A 14,939-nucleotide genomic window follows, 5' to 3' on the forward strand; every position below is an offset into this window, starting at 1 on the left:
CTTGGCTGGGGGAAGGCGGGTGAGTCAGTAGCTGCTCAGAGGCCCTTCTGGGGCCTGCCACTCACCAAGCTGAGCCCCTGCCATGGGCCAGCCCCGAGTATCCAGTGACGCTGGAGGACATCAAGATGAACAGACGTTCCCTGACCCCAGGGAGCTTCCAGTCTGGTGGACAAACACACCATGGACACATCTCATCCTTTTAGCGTGTCCATATTACCCTCAGTGACTTCCACATTACTAGATGGCTAGTGGCTACGCCTTTGTCCCCATCACCTAAAACCTCTCAGCTGCCTCTGGCCCGCTGACCTCTTTCCTCTGGGGCCCCTGTGGCAAACCCCATGCTCCCGCTCAGAGGAAGACTTCGACCCTGGTTCCAGCACTGCTCAGCTGCCGTACGCTGCCGCGGGGAGGAGGAAATCACCCCACTTCCCCATCTTCCCCCAGCCCCAGTGTGCTCCCCAGCCCCATGGCCTACAAAATAGCAAACAGCTGCTGTGACCAGGGCTGCCCAGACCCCAGGGGCCGGGGGGGAAGCAGGCCAAGGGGAACTTGGAGAAAGAGCTCTTAATAACATACCTTCCCCAAGCTGCTTCCAAAGAAACTTCTCCTCACAAATCATTCCATAAACACTTAGCAGGCTCTCAGGAAAGCGTGCATAGCTCTCACCCGGCTATTAGGAGGCTCCTCACAAGTAAATTGAGACCAGGCAGCAGAGGCCTGTGCCAAATCCCCTTTCCTGCCCTCTTCCCACATGGGCGTCCTCCTCCCCCACCCTGGGCCCTTCAGTTCCAAGGGCCAAGGTCTCCTCCCCTGCTGCTCCGGCCTCTCCTCTGACTCTGGCCCTCTCTCCCTGCTGAGCTCAGGGTGCCCTGCTTCCCTGGAAACCAGGTGTCCTCCCCAGCATGGCTGCTAGGTTTCCAGAGAGCTCTCCTGGGCTGCTGTGTAGACCTAAATCCTACTGAGACTTCCGAGGGCCACACCACCAGGCCAGGCATGGACAGACTGGGCCAGCCCACGGCCCCACTCTGTCCCAGCCACCCCTCAGCAGAGGCTGCTGGTGCCTCTCAGGCTGTGGCTGCTCAATAGGGAAATAACTCCAGGTTCATCCAAGTCACGAGCTGGAAAATCCCTCCCATCCAACAATCCCCCTCCAGGGAGAGCATTGTGCAACCCACTCAGCTGGATAATATCCAGCACTTGGCTAATAGCCAATGGGGATCGGGGAATTGTCTGATTGTTCGTAGGTTGACACATTTGCTTACAGGTTAGCAGCTTGCTTGTGTAATGACTTTCATTAGGGTCTTGGAGAACAACAGTAGGAGCTGGCACCCCAGTCTAGCTCTTCATCATCATAGGCTTTGGAAAACACTTCAAGAATGATCGCCCCTTTTTCTAGGTTTATCCAATATCGTTTTGAAGAACAAAAGGCTCTATTGTAAACAGAAATCATGGGTGAAATAAATAAAACATTCAGATGAAAATAACCTGCAGATTTGTAGGCACTGCAATTAGCGTGGATGGGCTTTGAGAGACAGGCCCTGGGCACAGGTCTCCGGTCAAGTCCCAGCCACCAGTGATTGGAAAGCTGACCATGGGCAGGCCCCTGTAAACCTCAGTTCTTCAACTCTAAAATGAGGATAAATCTTACCTATCTCGAAGAGCTGCCGGGACCAGCTCCTCCTGCTCCACCACCTCTTCACAGGAGGTTAGTGGAGGCCTCCCAGGGAACCCAGAGGCTGGAGGCCTTGCTACAGCACCAGGCCTTCTGCTGCCCCCTCCAGGAGTTCAATCACAGGTCACCCATTCAACCTTTCTTCCAGCAATCATTGAGGAAGCCTCTTGTATACACCAGGCACTGAGCAAGACAGTGACCAACACAGACACAGGCCTGCCTCATGAGGAGCAAGCAGAGAAGGGGGACAAGCACAAAAGGACAAGTGCTGACCTGTAGCCACGGTAAGAGTTACAGTGGCCCTGAGTCAAATGACTGAACGTTTCCTTCCACAGGGCGGGGAGTCAGACTCCAGGCTCCAAGCTGCACAGAAACTGAACTCCAGGCCCAAAGGCACCCGTGAGAAGAATCAGGCTTCTTGTGTGTTGGCTGTAGTGGGAGAAAGAATGAAGGAGGGGGTCTAGACCACTATGCTGCTGCTGCTGCTGAAGGTGAAGATGATGGTGATAGCTACAGTTCTCAGAGCACCCACCTAGTGCCAAGCACCATGCTTTGCTTTCATTGCGGATGATCCTCACCACAACTCTGTAACTACAGATGGGACGCTGAGGTTCAGAAAGGTGATGTGAGTCATCCGATGTCACACATCTTGGAAGCAGAAGGGGCAAAATGGAAGCCCAGGACTGTCTGACGTCAAGAAAACATGGCAGTGGGCCCCTTCTGCGGACCCGAAACAAAGGAGTCACCTCTGGAAACAGTGAAGTGGGCACCACTCCAGTGTGTGGTCTGTAGCCTCTTCCAAAGCTAGTGTTCCCAGATGTCGGGACCTGAATATCCAGCCCTGGTTCCCTGCCCCTTTGCGCCCACCATTATCCTCCTTAGACATCTCAGTCCCATATACATCCCTGAGGAGTCTTTTTTTTGGTAGGGGTCAGGGGATGGGGTCTTGCTCTGGCACCCAGGCCGGAGTGCAGGGGTATGATCACAGCTCACTCAACTTCCTGGGCTCAAGTAATCCTTCCACCTCAGCCTCCCCAGTAGATGGGACCATGGCCACAAGCCACCAGGCCCAGCTAATTTTTTTATTTTTTGTACAGACAAGGTATCACTATGTTGCCCAGTTCCTGGCCTCAAGGGATCTTAAGTTCCTGGCCTCAAGGTATCCTCCCACCTCAGCCTCCCAAAGTGCTGGGGGTTACAGGCGTAAGCCACCATGCCTGGCCCCTGGGGATTTTTAAGTAGAAATTCCTCCACTCGACAGTGAGGTGGTGCTGCCTGTCCACCTGCGTGCCTGTCCTCACATCGCCTGGCTCAATGGGCCCTAGACCGCCCACCTCTCTCCATCACGCTTGCCCTTTCCCTCCCCAAAGCTTTGGCACACATTGTTTCTTTCCCTAAAATGCCCTTCCTGTCTTCTTCTAATGGACTCCTACCCATTCCTCAAGGTTCAGCTCAAACTCCACTTCTTCCCAGAATTTGTGATTCCTCGCCTTCTGGGAAGGTGACACAAGAGAGGAGAAAAAACACTTGTTTTCACTTTAGAAAACCTGGCCCTAGCCCTTACCTAATGTACAACAACTGTGAACAAATCACATTTCCTCTCTCTGGATCAGTTATCTTAACTATAAAATAGGGCTAACAGACCAGGCTTGGTGGCTCACGCCTGTAATCCCAGCACTTTGGGAGGCTGAGGCTGGTGGATCACTTGAGGCCAGGAGCTCGAGACTAGCCTGGCCAACATGGTGAACCCCTATCTTTACTGAAAATACAAAACTTAACCGAGTGTGATGGCACGCACCTGTACTCCCAGCTACTTGGGAGGTTGAGGCAGGAGAATCGCTTGGAGGCTGGAGAATCGCTTGAATCTGGGAGGTAGAGGTTGCAGTAAGCCGAAATTGCACCTCTGCACTCCAGCCTGGCAACAGAGTGAAACTCTGTCTCAAAAAAAAAAAAAAAAAATAGGGATAATAATTATTACTTTGTGAGCTTAAGATGGTGACTAAATGAGGTATGAATATAAATGCTCTTTGTAAACAACAGAGTGCACCGGGCATGGTGGCTCACGCCTGTAATCCTAGCACTTTGGGAGGCTGAGACAGGCAGATCACTTCAGGTCAGGAGTTTGAAACCAGCCTGGCCAACATGATGAAACCCCATCTCTACTAAAAATTCTCCCTGCAAAAAAGAAAAAAAAAAAAAGGAGCTGGATATGGTGGCATGCACCTATAAGCCTAGCTACTTGGGATTCTGAGGCAGGAGAATTGTTTGAATCCGGGAGGCGGAGGTTGCAGTCAGCCAAGATCATGCCATTGCACTCCAGCCTGGGTGACAGAGCAAGACTTTGTCTCAAAAAATAAAATAAACAAAAAATAAATGACAGAGTGCTAAAGGATATTATTTATAATCAACAATCTCATTGCCACATAAAGTGACAAAAATTGGCTTAGTCAAAAAAAAGAAAGAAGGAAAAGAAAAATATCGACTTATCTAACTGCAAAGCCCAAGGGCGTGAGAGTTTCAGGCACAGCTTTATCTAGGGGCTCAAATTCTGTCCCCAGAACTGCTTGCTCCATCTCTCGGTTCTGCTGGTTCCCATGTTGGCTTCATTTTTAGGCTTCATATAGTGAAAAGATAACTACGAAATTAACTTCCAGGTTCAGGTTCAGCCAAAAAAAAATTTTTTTAAGAGTCCTGCTTTCTCAGTAGACCCAGCAAGTATTCAAAAAAGTAACCCATTTCTCCTAACGGGTCACGAGTCCATCCGTGAACAAGTCCCTGTGGCCAGGAATATGTGATGCTCTGATTGGTTGGGCCTATGTCTCACAGCCAGCTCTGGAGCTCTGGAGTTGGAGGATGGGGAAAACACTATCTGAAATATAGGAGCCAATGCCTAGGGAAGAGTGGATGAGAGGAACAATTACCCTAGAGCAAAAGCAGAGTCCTGCCACCAGAATAAAAGGGGAAAGGATGTTGAGAACAAGATAATAACTGCCCACACAGTCCACCCCTTTGATGGGCTGACATTCATGCATGCCTTTACTTGCATACAAAATAATACCTTCCCACTTCCTCCCCTCTCTCAAATAGAAGACAAATCAGAGACTCATAATACTGAGTTCAGAATCTCTGGGTGACTTACATTCTTTTCCGTCAGAGTTAGATGTGTTCTGAGGTCCTGCAATCTGTGGTTGAAAGACGATCACTCCAACAGACCATGACTCCACAATGGCAGAGAGAATTGGTTAACTGCAATAACAGTTCCTACTGAAAAGAGAGAAGAAAGAAAAACAGCACACGGCGCTACCGGTCCGCAGCATTCACCAGTTCCTGATGAACAGGGATAGCAAAGTCTTCCTGTCCTGGGTGGAGAAATGAGTTACTTGAATGGAGTGGTAGGCAGCATACGCTCCCCACCCCAAAGATGCCCACAGCCTGATCCCTGGAACCTGTGAATATGTTATGTTAAATGGCAAAGGGGAATTAAGATCACAGATGGAAATCGGGTGCTAGTCTGCTGACCTTAAAATCGGGAGAAAATCCTGGATTATCTGGTGAGCCACTGTAAGCACAGCGTCCTTGAAAATGAAAGAGGAGGCAGCAGAAGAGTCCATGTCTGAGTGATGGGATTCAGGAAAGACTCAATCAGCCATCGCTGACTTTGAGGAGGGAAGGGAGCCACGAGCCAAGGAGTGTGGGCAGCCTCTAGAAGCTGGGAAAGGAAAGAGGACAGATTCTGCCCAGAGCCTCTGTAAAGGAGCGCAGTCCTGACACTCTGATGCTAACCCAATAAAGTGCGTTTTGGACTTCTGGCCTATGGGATTGTAAGGTAATACATTTGTGTTAAATCCTTGAGTTTGTGGGAATTTGTTACAGTGGCCATAGCAAGACAGCGATACAACAAATCCTACTACCACGATACTCCTTTTGTTCCCACTGTTATGCCTTTGGCTGGAATGGAACAGACACTGCCATTTTTGGCCCCCCTAACAATCTTGGGAGAAGGCGTAATCATCCTTAGGTTACAGATGAGAAAACAGAGACTCAGGTAACAGACAACTGCTAAAGGCAACCAGTTAGCAGAAGAGGGAGCCAACAGGCAAACCCTCGCCTGCCTGACTTGGAGCTGGGCTGGGGTCCTCATATAACTTCCTCACGCAGTGGTCCTCTTATCTCTGCTGAGACCCTCCAGCCACAAGGGCTCACACCCTGCAAAGCCCCAGGCCTCCCTGCTCCCTCCTGGCCTCACGCCCTGCATGACCTGATGGATGGCTGCTAGAATAGCCAGCGGAGGGCGGCCAGAATGTCAGACCCTGGCCAGTCAGCGGGCAATGAATTCAGGACGCAGTTGCCTTGCTGGTGGGCCCAGGCTGAGCATCCCTACTCATAGGGAGCAGGTTCTGTTTATCAAAATCTAGACTTCTGCCCTCCTCTCCTGCCTCCAGCCTCCACACTCCCCTTGGCTGAACTGGGTTTTGGAATGCATTGCTTTGTACTAAATGGAGAAAATGTGGAACTTTGTCTTTCAAGATTTATTCTTCTCTGTGCTGTCACCTCCACTCCCATCTAATCCTGGAATGTCCCTGGGGTGGTTGAGGTGAGGGAGGGCAACTAGTGCTCCTCCGATTTCCTCCTGACAAATGTAAAATGGGCCAGGGGGGCCACAGGGGAGGTAAATCGATCCCAAAATGTGCCTTGTGTGCAATTTGGGGATGAGAGAAAGTTCATGTAGAGATAGGGCTCCAAGGATGCACTCCAGGGGCTGGCCTGGCCAGCTGACGACCAAAACACAGGTGCCTCCCTCCTCCCCAACACACACAACCCGCACACAGGCCCAGGCTTACACCCCCCAACTGAGTGAGAACAGTCAAGATCCCAGAGGCCAGACCACAAAACCTAAAACGCAGACTCCAGAGGGCAGATGAGACCCAGGGGAACATCTCTTCCGACCTCTTCATTGGCCCAGAGAAGGGAGATGACTTTCCTAAGGTCACATGACAAAGTCAGGACTACTGCCTCATCAAGCCTCAGTTTCCCAGGGGTAAAATGCAGGCTTGATGAGAAGCTCAAGCGGGGCAGAAATTGCTAAGTGAATGTGAGAGAGAAATAATAACAGCCCAGCAAGGATTGGGAGCAGTTTTCTTTCTTAATGCTGTGAAACTGAGGCTCGGAGAGGACCTTTTTCAAGATCACACAGCTGGCAAGTGGCAAAGCTGAACTTCGGACTGGCTCTGTCTGACTTCAGAGCCCACGGGTGCTACCTTTCACCACATTGTCATGTCACATGTCAGCATCACAGTGACCCTTTCCATACCTGAAATCTGTTCCAATTTGCTGAACCCAAGACCCAAGGGAGTGACTGGGAGGCCTGGGAGCCTCTGGGGAGAGGTGTAAGTCTGAACAAAGGTCAGACCCCGGCTTGACTGCAGTCCCCAGTCCCTCAGTTGGTCCTGTGTGCCAGGGTATACCCTGAAGACCAGCAGACAGCCCTGGCAGGGGGTCTCTGGGTGGGCAGAGCGTACATCATACACACTGTGGGCTTGGGCCTATGGGGGATGCCCTTCTTGACCCACCTGGGCATTTCTGATGTCCCTGTATCTGTCTGAGGCTTGAGGGGCTTCTTTGGGTGCAGGCCCTGAACGGGGTCCTCAGGTGCTGGGCACACACAAGGGGTCACTCAAGCACTCAGCAAATGCCTGGCAGGCCCTGTTCCGGGTTCTGTGTAGAGACCATCAGACCCAGTCCCTTCCCTGGAGCAGTCCCTGAGCAAGTGCAGGAGAGGCGGGAAGAGATAAATGACAGAAAGGGAGCTGGCACCTTCGCACATCCACTAAAGCCACCCCTTCCTGCAAACACAACGTTGTCTTGAAAAATATACAAATTCCTGTTGACAGTCATGGGCCAGGTGGCCCCCAGAGTGGTGCAGGGTCAACCAGCACAGTGGCCTGGCCCCCTGCACCCCAGATCTTCAGGCCAGAACCTGAATGGAGGGCTCTGTGACTCCAAAGCTGTGCCTTCCTCACAGCTCCACAGGAGGCCTGGCCACCTCCACTGTAGCCCACACCCTCTCCTATGCTTGCTGCTCCCACACCCCGGCGGCTTCCTGTCCAGGCCTTCCTGCCTATTCTGCATAGACGGGAGCTAGATGGGGGAACCCTGGCCCCCAGCCGCCTGGGACGGTCTGGCATGAGTGTATGCAGAGCTGGCCCTCGAGCCAGGGCAATGGTCCTTGACGCGCCTGAGAGCATTCCTCGTCAATGTGACGTGACCACAGGGGTCACTTGGAAAGGGCGGGACAAATGGGTCACGGGAGAGAACAGGAGCATAGCAGGAGCCCCTCCAATCTGCACAGTGGTTTGCCCCTTACGAATCCTGTTTCCATACTGTGGCTCCCTGAAAGAACCACTACAAAGGAATGGGTGAAGCAAGGGAGGCTCAGAGAGCTCAAGTCACTTGCCCAAGGTCACACAGCCACACCACAGCCCAGCTGAGCCTGCCTGTCAGCCTGCCCCTCCATCCCAGGTCTCCTTCACCACCCCCAGCCCCTCTCTGGCTCACGTGGGTGGGCTCAGGGAGGCAGGGGGCTGGGCTCTGTGGCTGGGCCCCACCATGCGCACTGAGGCATTGGAGTTGGCAATCACGATGGAGCTGCCAGAGCTGCTGTCTGCCGGGAGGTGGTCACGGTCTGCAGACGCCACGGTCTGTTGGCTTTGCGAGCAGGATGAACTGGGGAGGCCCACCTGGCCCTGGATAGGTTGGGGTGCTCTCAGCAGAGCCAGGGGAGACGGCAGCTCCACCAGGGCCCTCTTGTTTCCCTGCTTCCTGCTGGAGTATGGGGGCAAATAGCCCATCCAAGCCTCCTTTGCAGGGCAGGTAGAGTGGGTGGTGCACTAGGTGAGGGGTGCACTGCAGGAGACCAGGGGGACCTCAGGCCAAGGGCAGCATTACCTGTCCCCCTTGGAAGCCCAGCAACTACCTAAGCATGGGCACTCTGGAGCCACACTTCTGGGTTCAAATCCCAGCCACCTGTGTGTGACCGTGGGCAAGGTCACCTTCACCTCTCTGTCCCAGCTGCCCCATCTGTATGATGATGCTGATACCAATGTTTACCTCATAGGGTTGTTATGACAATTAAATACTGACCCTCATAACCAGCAAGTCAGGCAAGGGCTGGGACATGAACGTAGGATCCCTTTCAACAAAGGCACAGCGTATGCATGGGAAAGGCTACCCTAGAATTGCTTCAAAAGCCTCTCCCCTCTCCAAACCTCAGTCTTTCCGTCTGAAAAGTGGGTGGGTCAGCCTACTAGGTCTCCAAGTCTCTGAGGGGTTAGCCACCCAATGTCCTGTGCCCCCTTGAGCGCTGATGGAGGATGGAGAGGCAGCAGGATTAGGCAAGTGACCGTCAGGTCTAGGGCTGAAGACAGTCTGTCCTCTCCACTCTAAGGACATTGGGAGTGGTGGCAGAGGAGGGGATGCCCTTATGGGGGTGTGGAAGACCATGTCCCCCATCTCACTTGCCCAGCTGACTAAGGCCAGGCTCCTTAGGCAATAGGGACAAGAGCAGGATTGGGGCACCCCAAACTGTGCCCCAAATCAACTTCCTTTCTTAAAAAAATCTTTCTCTCTGGTGTGGACTGACAAAAATTACAGAGCCATTTATGACCAGACAGACATAGGTTCCCAACCCGCCTCTTCCACATAATGCTGTGTAACTTAGGCAAGACACTCAACCTCTCTCTGCCTTCAATTCCTCGTCTGTAAAATGGGGTTTATGGTCCTTCCCTCACAGGCGGATGACAGGTGGGAGAGCTCCCTAACCAGAGCGGGTGCTCGGAAGATGCTGGGCCGCTGGGTCCTTCTCACCTTCATTTGGTGATTCAATCCAACTACCTCGATGCCACCTAAAATGGACTAGGCCGTGTCGTGGGCTGAGGACCCACATAGACCAGCGTCAGTCCTGCTTCCAACCAGCTAAAGTGTCCCAGGAGAAGCCAACGCTGTGACCAAAATGTTGAGATGTGTGAAGGCTTCACGATGGAGGTGGAGGCAACTGGATGTTTTACCATGATTATTGAAGTCAGATGATCCAGACGTGGACTTTATGACACTATTCTATACGATGTTGTGTTTCATGAATCACCTAAAATGATCTCAAATACTATCGTCCATATGTAATAGTCTCAAAAACCAGATGTCAGGAAGCATTGGAGGATCTATCCAACTTTGCCTCCCCTGGACAAGCTCCAGTTTGTCCATGGAGCCCAGAGTAGGCGGTTCTCCAAAGTAGAACATTCCTTCAATGTCCTGCTTTGGAGAAATGTAGGGTCCTGGGCCCCACATTTCTGGTGATACAGCCAGAGATGATAGTGGTGTCCTTTGCAGCCTGCCGCTATTGGCTCATGGCCACTCTCCCCTCTGCTCCTATCCTGGGTGGCCTGCAGGTGGGCTGAACCACAGGCGGCAAATATTTGCTGACCGAGGGAATGTATTGTCATTGAAGACCACTCAGCAGGTGTCTGCATGTGAGGGGGTGAAACAGGGGGCAGTGGCTGGGGAAGGAATTGCCTGAAGCTTCGCACCTGTGGGGCAGCCCAGACAGTGGATGACCCAGCCCCAACCCTGGTCAAGTTCAAAGGCTGAGGGAGAAGACAGGGGCTAGATCAGATGCTTGAACAACAGGGTGCAAGAAGTAAAGATGTCATCAAAGGCTGAGGTGACAGCTCTGCAGCTGTGCTGAGCCAGAAAGAGCTGGGCACAAGAAGACTGGTCCGGTCCCCACAGCAGAGTGAGGGCAGGGCACCAGCAGCTCCTGGGGTAGCCCACATATTCAGAGACACCCCCTCGCAAGGAGAGGGCAGGGTTAAACACGAGTGGCCGGGTGGAGTGTGGCATATGAGCGTCAGGACCCCATAGAAAGCCAGATCTACCCTCGAATGTGTGCAGCCTCACAGGGCACTCCTGCAGGCGGGGATAGCAGTAACACCCCCTTGAGGTGTTCAGGGCGGAGTTGATGGTGGGCTGACACTGTGGGTGGGTGCTCGGTGGAGAGGGACTCACCTGCCTCTAAATCAGAACCAGCCCTCAGCTCCAGGGCTGCTCCTAGTGAAGCTGGCCCTGCCCACCACTTGTTTAAAAATATTCAGAATAATACTCAGCTGCATCTTGTCAAGCATCTGCGAGGTGTCAGACACTTGCTGAGTGCTTTGTAGGCCCTGACACATGGCAACTGCATGAAGTAGGTGCTACCACTTCCTCCCTTTCCAGGCGAGGATACTGAGGCTGGGGAGCTGAGGAGACTGCCTGAGTTGCAAAGCCAACATTCAACAGAGGGCTTTGGGGACCGCCAGCCAGGCTGCAGGGCCCTGCTCGTCCTGTGACCATTCCTTCCTGCAGCTTGCCACCTGGGCCACTCAGCTGGCCCAGAACCACCTGCTGCCTTCTGTTATCCCTAGAACAGGGAACAGTGGGGTTCCTTAGAACAGACTGCTGGGGTGCCCACTGGTCCTGTGGGCGGAGAGAGACTCTGACCACTACCTTAGGTCTCCCACTCCCAGCACGGATAGACTCGGTGGCCTCATGCCCTGTGGAGAGATGAGGGCCTGGGTTGGGGGGAGTGAGATGAGGGCCTGGGTTCGGCCATTGCTGGGCAGGGGTCCTCAGAGCAGCCACGAGTCCAGAACTTAGAGGGGAACTCACACAGCTTGCCATACCAGGGGCTGCTGAGGACCCCGGCCTCCTGCTCCCAGCTGGGTTCTGGCCACGTCTTGGAAGAAGGGGAGGCAGGGAGCAGGAACAGCCAGGTCTCCCGTGATGGGGCCAAGGCATTGGAACCTCCCTGCTCACTGTCTGGGATGGGGGCTGAAGAAAGAGCACAAGGGCCTGGAAACTTGGGACTTGTGGAGTGGTCTTTGGAGAGCCCCTTACCCTCTCAGAGCCTCCGTTTCTGCCCAGTTGACCCACTGGCTGAAGTGTCCAGCAAGACAATGTGTGTGAGTGTCCTCGGTGGTCCCCTGCCCAAGCTTTCTACCACTGCTGTTGACACATGACCTCGGGGCACCTGTGTGACTGTCCTGGCCAGGGTCCAGGTGGGAGCGGAGCTGTGGTCTGCTCAGATAAGGAGCCCCTGGCTCCCAAACAGGATGGCAGCAGCCCCACTGTGTGATTTTAGGGACCATCATAGCAGTTAGGCAAACCAGGAAAATAATACTAACCCGGCCAGCTCCTTCCTGCTGCCAGAAATCACAGACGGGAAAGTGCAGGGTCCATGGTGGGTGGGGGTGCTGGGGAAGCCAGATGCCCTTGAGCCCGCCTGCCCTGGCACTCTGTGGGATGTTTCTGGGAAAGGCTGGGCAAGGGGGCTGGTCTCAGCTACTTATGCCCACCCCTCCCCTAGGTGGGACCCTGGGGTGGGAGAAGGGGCACCAGAGGAGGTTGTGCTGGGCTGGACTGGGGAGGCCCTGTCCCCGCCTCCATGTGACCGTGGAGGTCCCTGGCCCTCTCTGGATGCTAGGATTTCCATCTACATCAGGGGACTTCTTTCTGACTCCCTGTGATGCTGACAGTGGCTTGGGGGTCACATCTGCAGGGCCCTGCGGCTGACACAGGCCCAGGGAAGGGTTGGAACTCTGTCTCAGGCACTCCCCACCCCCCATCTCCCTGCAGCCCGCTTCTCCCATCCCTCACCCAGACTACCCACTTCCTCCCCTAGGCTCCCCACCTCCGAATCTGCCTCACTCATTCCAAGGGGATGCAGACATCACCCCCAAACAAACAGGGCTCCTCGGGATGAATCTTTGATAGGTGCCTGGCATACAGGAGGCACCTAGGAAATGTTCGCTTTGGGGAGGAAAGTTCCGGGCAGAGAGAAAAACACACTGAACGCCCGAGGAGACCCGGCCCATTTGGGTGCCAGGGTGGCCCATGGTGTGGCTCAAAGACCAAGATGCGGTGGGGACACAGTGGCGGGAGCGGAGGCTGGATGAGGCGCGTGGGGGACAGTGAGGCGGTGAATGCCCGTGAGGTCTGTGCTGGGGAGGCCGCCGCACAGGACGCAGGTGCTTGAGGAAGAGGCTCTGCCCACAGTGTGAGAGGCACAGCACCAGGCCAAGGAAGAAGGCAGAGAGACCAGGGCGGCAGGCCTGGGGAGTGTGCTGGGGTCGGGGAGGACTCCAGAGCCTTGACAGAAGCATCAGGATGGCCCAGAAAAGGGGCACCCACCCTGTGCATAGGAGCCTGGCTGGGCTCCAGGGTCTCCCATTCTGGGGCAGGGGCCGGGAGGGCTCTGGTGTTCAGTGGCCACAGAATGTGGGGCCTGGTGTAGCCTTGGGGTGTGGACAGGGCTTTCACGAACTGCAAGAAAGAAATTTCTGTTCTCTATAAGTGACCCAGTCTATGGTGTCCGTGATAGCAGCAAGAGACGGCCTCAGACAGTGTCACAGACTGTGAGATGGAGCGAGGGTGCTCTAAGTGTGCGTGTTCAGCACTCAGTATAGCAGAATTCCCAGGGAGCAGCCGGTCAGCTCTACCCTAAAACAGGCTTTGGGCCAGGGATGAGCAGCATTCTGTGTGTCAGAGAACCCACTGTCCCCTACTAGGGACACGAAGCAGGACCCTGGCTGACACCCCCAGGGGGTCACCCACTCTGAAGACAGAGGTTGGACTCCTGTGCACGGGACTCCTGGACCCCTCTGCCTCAGCACAGCCCTGGCCTCAACCTGGCCCGTGCCACTAACTCTGTTGACTACCCTGGGGGCAGAGGGGCTGGAGAGAAAGGCCTGGGGGAGGACATGGGGTTGGGGAGAGGGGACTGCATCCAGGGCCTAGGGTTTTCCTATAACTGCAGGCAGCTCATGAAATCCTTGCAGCAGCTGTCAAAGGAGGCAGGAGAGGTGAAGTGGGTTCCCCAAGGGCATAATGCAGGAAGCCGCAGAGTGGACTTGACCCCAAAGCCCTCACCCTTTCTCTTTCAGGGCTGCTGCCCCCAGAAGGAATGTGAGAGGTGAGAATGAACTTACCATACCACATGGCCTACCATGGAGGCCACAGGCTCTGCAGAGTTGCCAGCGCTGCTTGAGCCAATGAATTGTTAGTCTCAGGAGGGAGGAGAGGAGAAGGGGGAAGGGGAGGGAGGGATGGAGAGGGAGTGGAAGCGTGTGGGAACCACTGCCTGGCTGCCTGGCACTCAGACACTGCTCCAGGGAGCCAATCCCACCCTTGTGAAGCTGATGGCGTCTTTGCCCTGAGTTGATTAGCCTCCCCCAGGGTCTGTGGGTCCCAGTGGGAAAGCTCCATAGGGTGCTGACAAAACACTGGGCTGGGCGCAGTGGCTCACACCCGGAATCCCAGCACTTTGGGAGGCCAAGGAAGAAGAATCACTTGAGCCCAGGAGTTCGAGACCAGCGTGGACAACATGGCAAGATCCCATCTCTGCAAAAAATGTAAAAAGTTAGCCGGGGATGGTGCTGCGTGCGCCTGTGGTCTCAGCTGCTTGGGAAGCTGAAGCAGGAGGACCGCTTGAGCCTGGAAGGTCGAGGCAGCAGTGAGCTGTGATGGCACCACTGCACTCCAGCCTGGGTGTGAGAGGGAGAGGGACCCTGTCTCGAGAAAACCTGCTGAATCAAGGGCGCATGTCGCTGACGTTCTGAGGGGCTGTGGGTAATTCATGCCTCTCTGAGCCTCAGCTTCCCAATCCATGCAATGGTATGATGATCACCACTAGGCCCATCCCACAGGCTGCTGCGGCCCAGTGAGCTCGTGGCAGTGAGAGCATGCATGGCCCTCTCAGCCTCCTGCACAAGGAGGGTGTCAGGACCGGTCTCCTCCTGGGGGCAGGTGCTGAGTGTGCTTGGCACCCGTGGGATCTGGGTGAAAGGAGGCTGCTCCCTGTCTGGTCTGTGGTTTCATCTCAGCCACCTGCACCCCAGGGCCTTGCTCAGCCGAGCCCAGCCCTGTCCCTCCCTGCCCGGCCCTGTCTGTCCCAGGAGCCCCAGTTCCCTAGGCCCCTATTGTTCTCCCAACCCTTCATCCTGTGGCCCTCCCAGCCTGGAGTTCTGGAGACAATTCACATTCCATTCCGTGAATTCCACAGCCCCCACCCCTGCCCTCAGCCTCCTTCAAAGTGGCTGCTGGGGCTGGGGTCTGTCTTTGCAGAGGTGCCAGGCCACATGCCCCGCCCACCTCTGCCAGCTATGCCGCCTCTGAAGTTCCTCCAGCAGCACTGAGGAGGGGCCCTGTGGTCGAGGGTGCAGCCAAACGAGGCCCGACTGGG

This window comes from Macaca mulatta, chromosome 14 (assembly GCF_049350105.2).
Source record: "Macaca mulatta isolate MMU2019108-1 chromosome 14, T2T-MMU8v2.0, whole genome shotgun sequence".
In the NCBI taxonomy this organism is placed as follows: Eukaryota; Metazoa; Chordata; class Mammalia; order Primates; family Cercopithecidae; genus Macaca; species Macaca mulatta.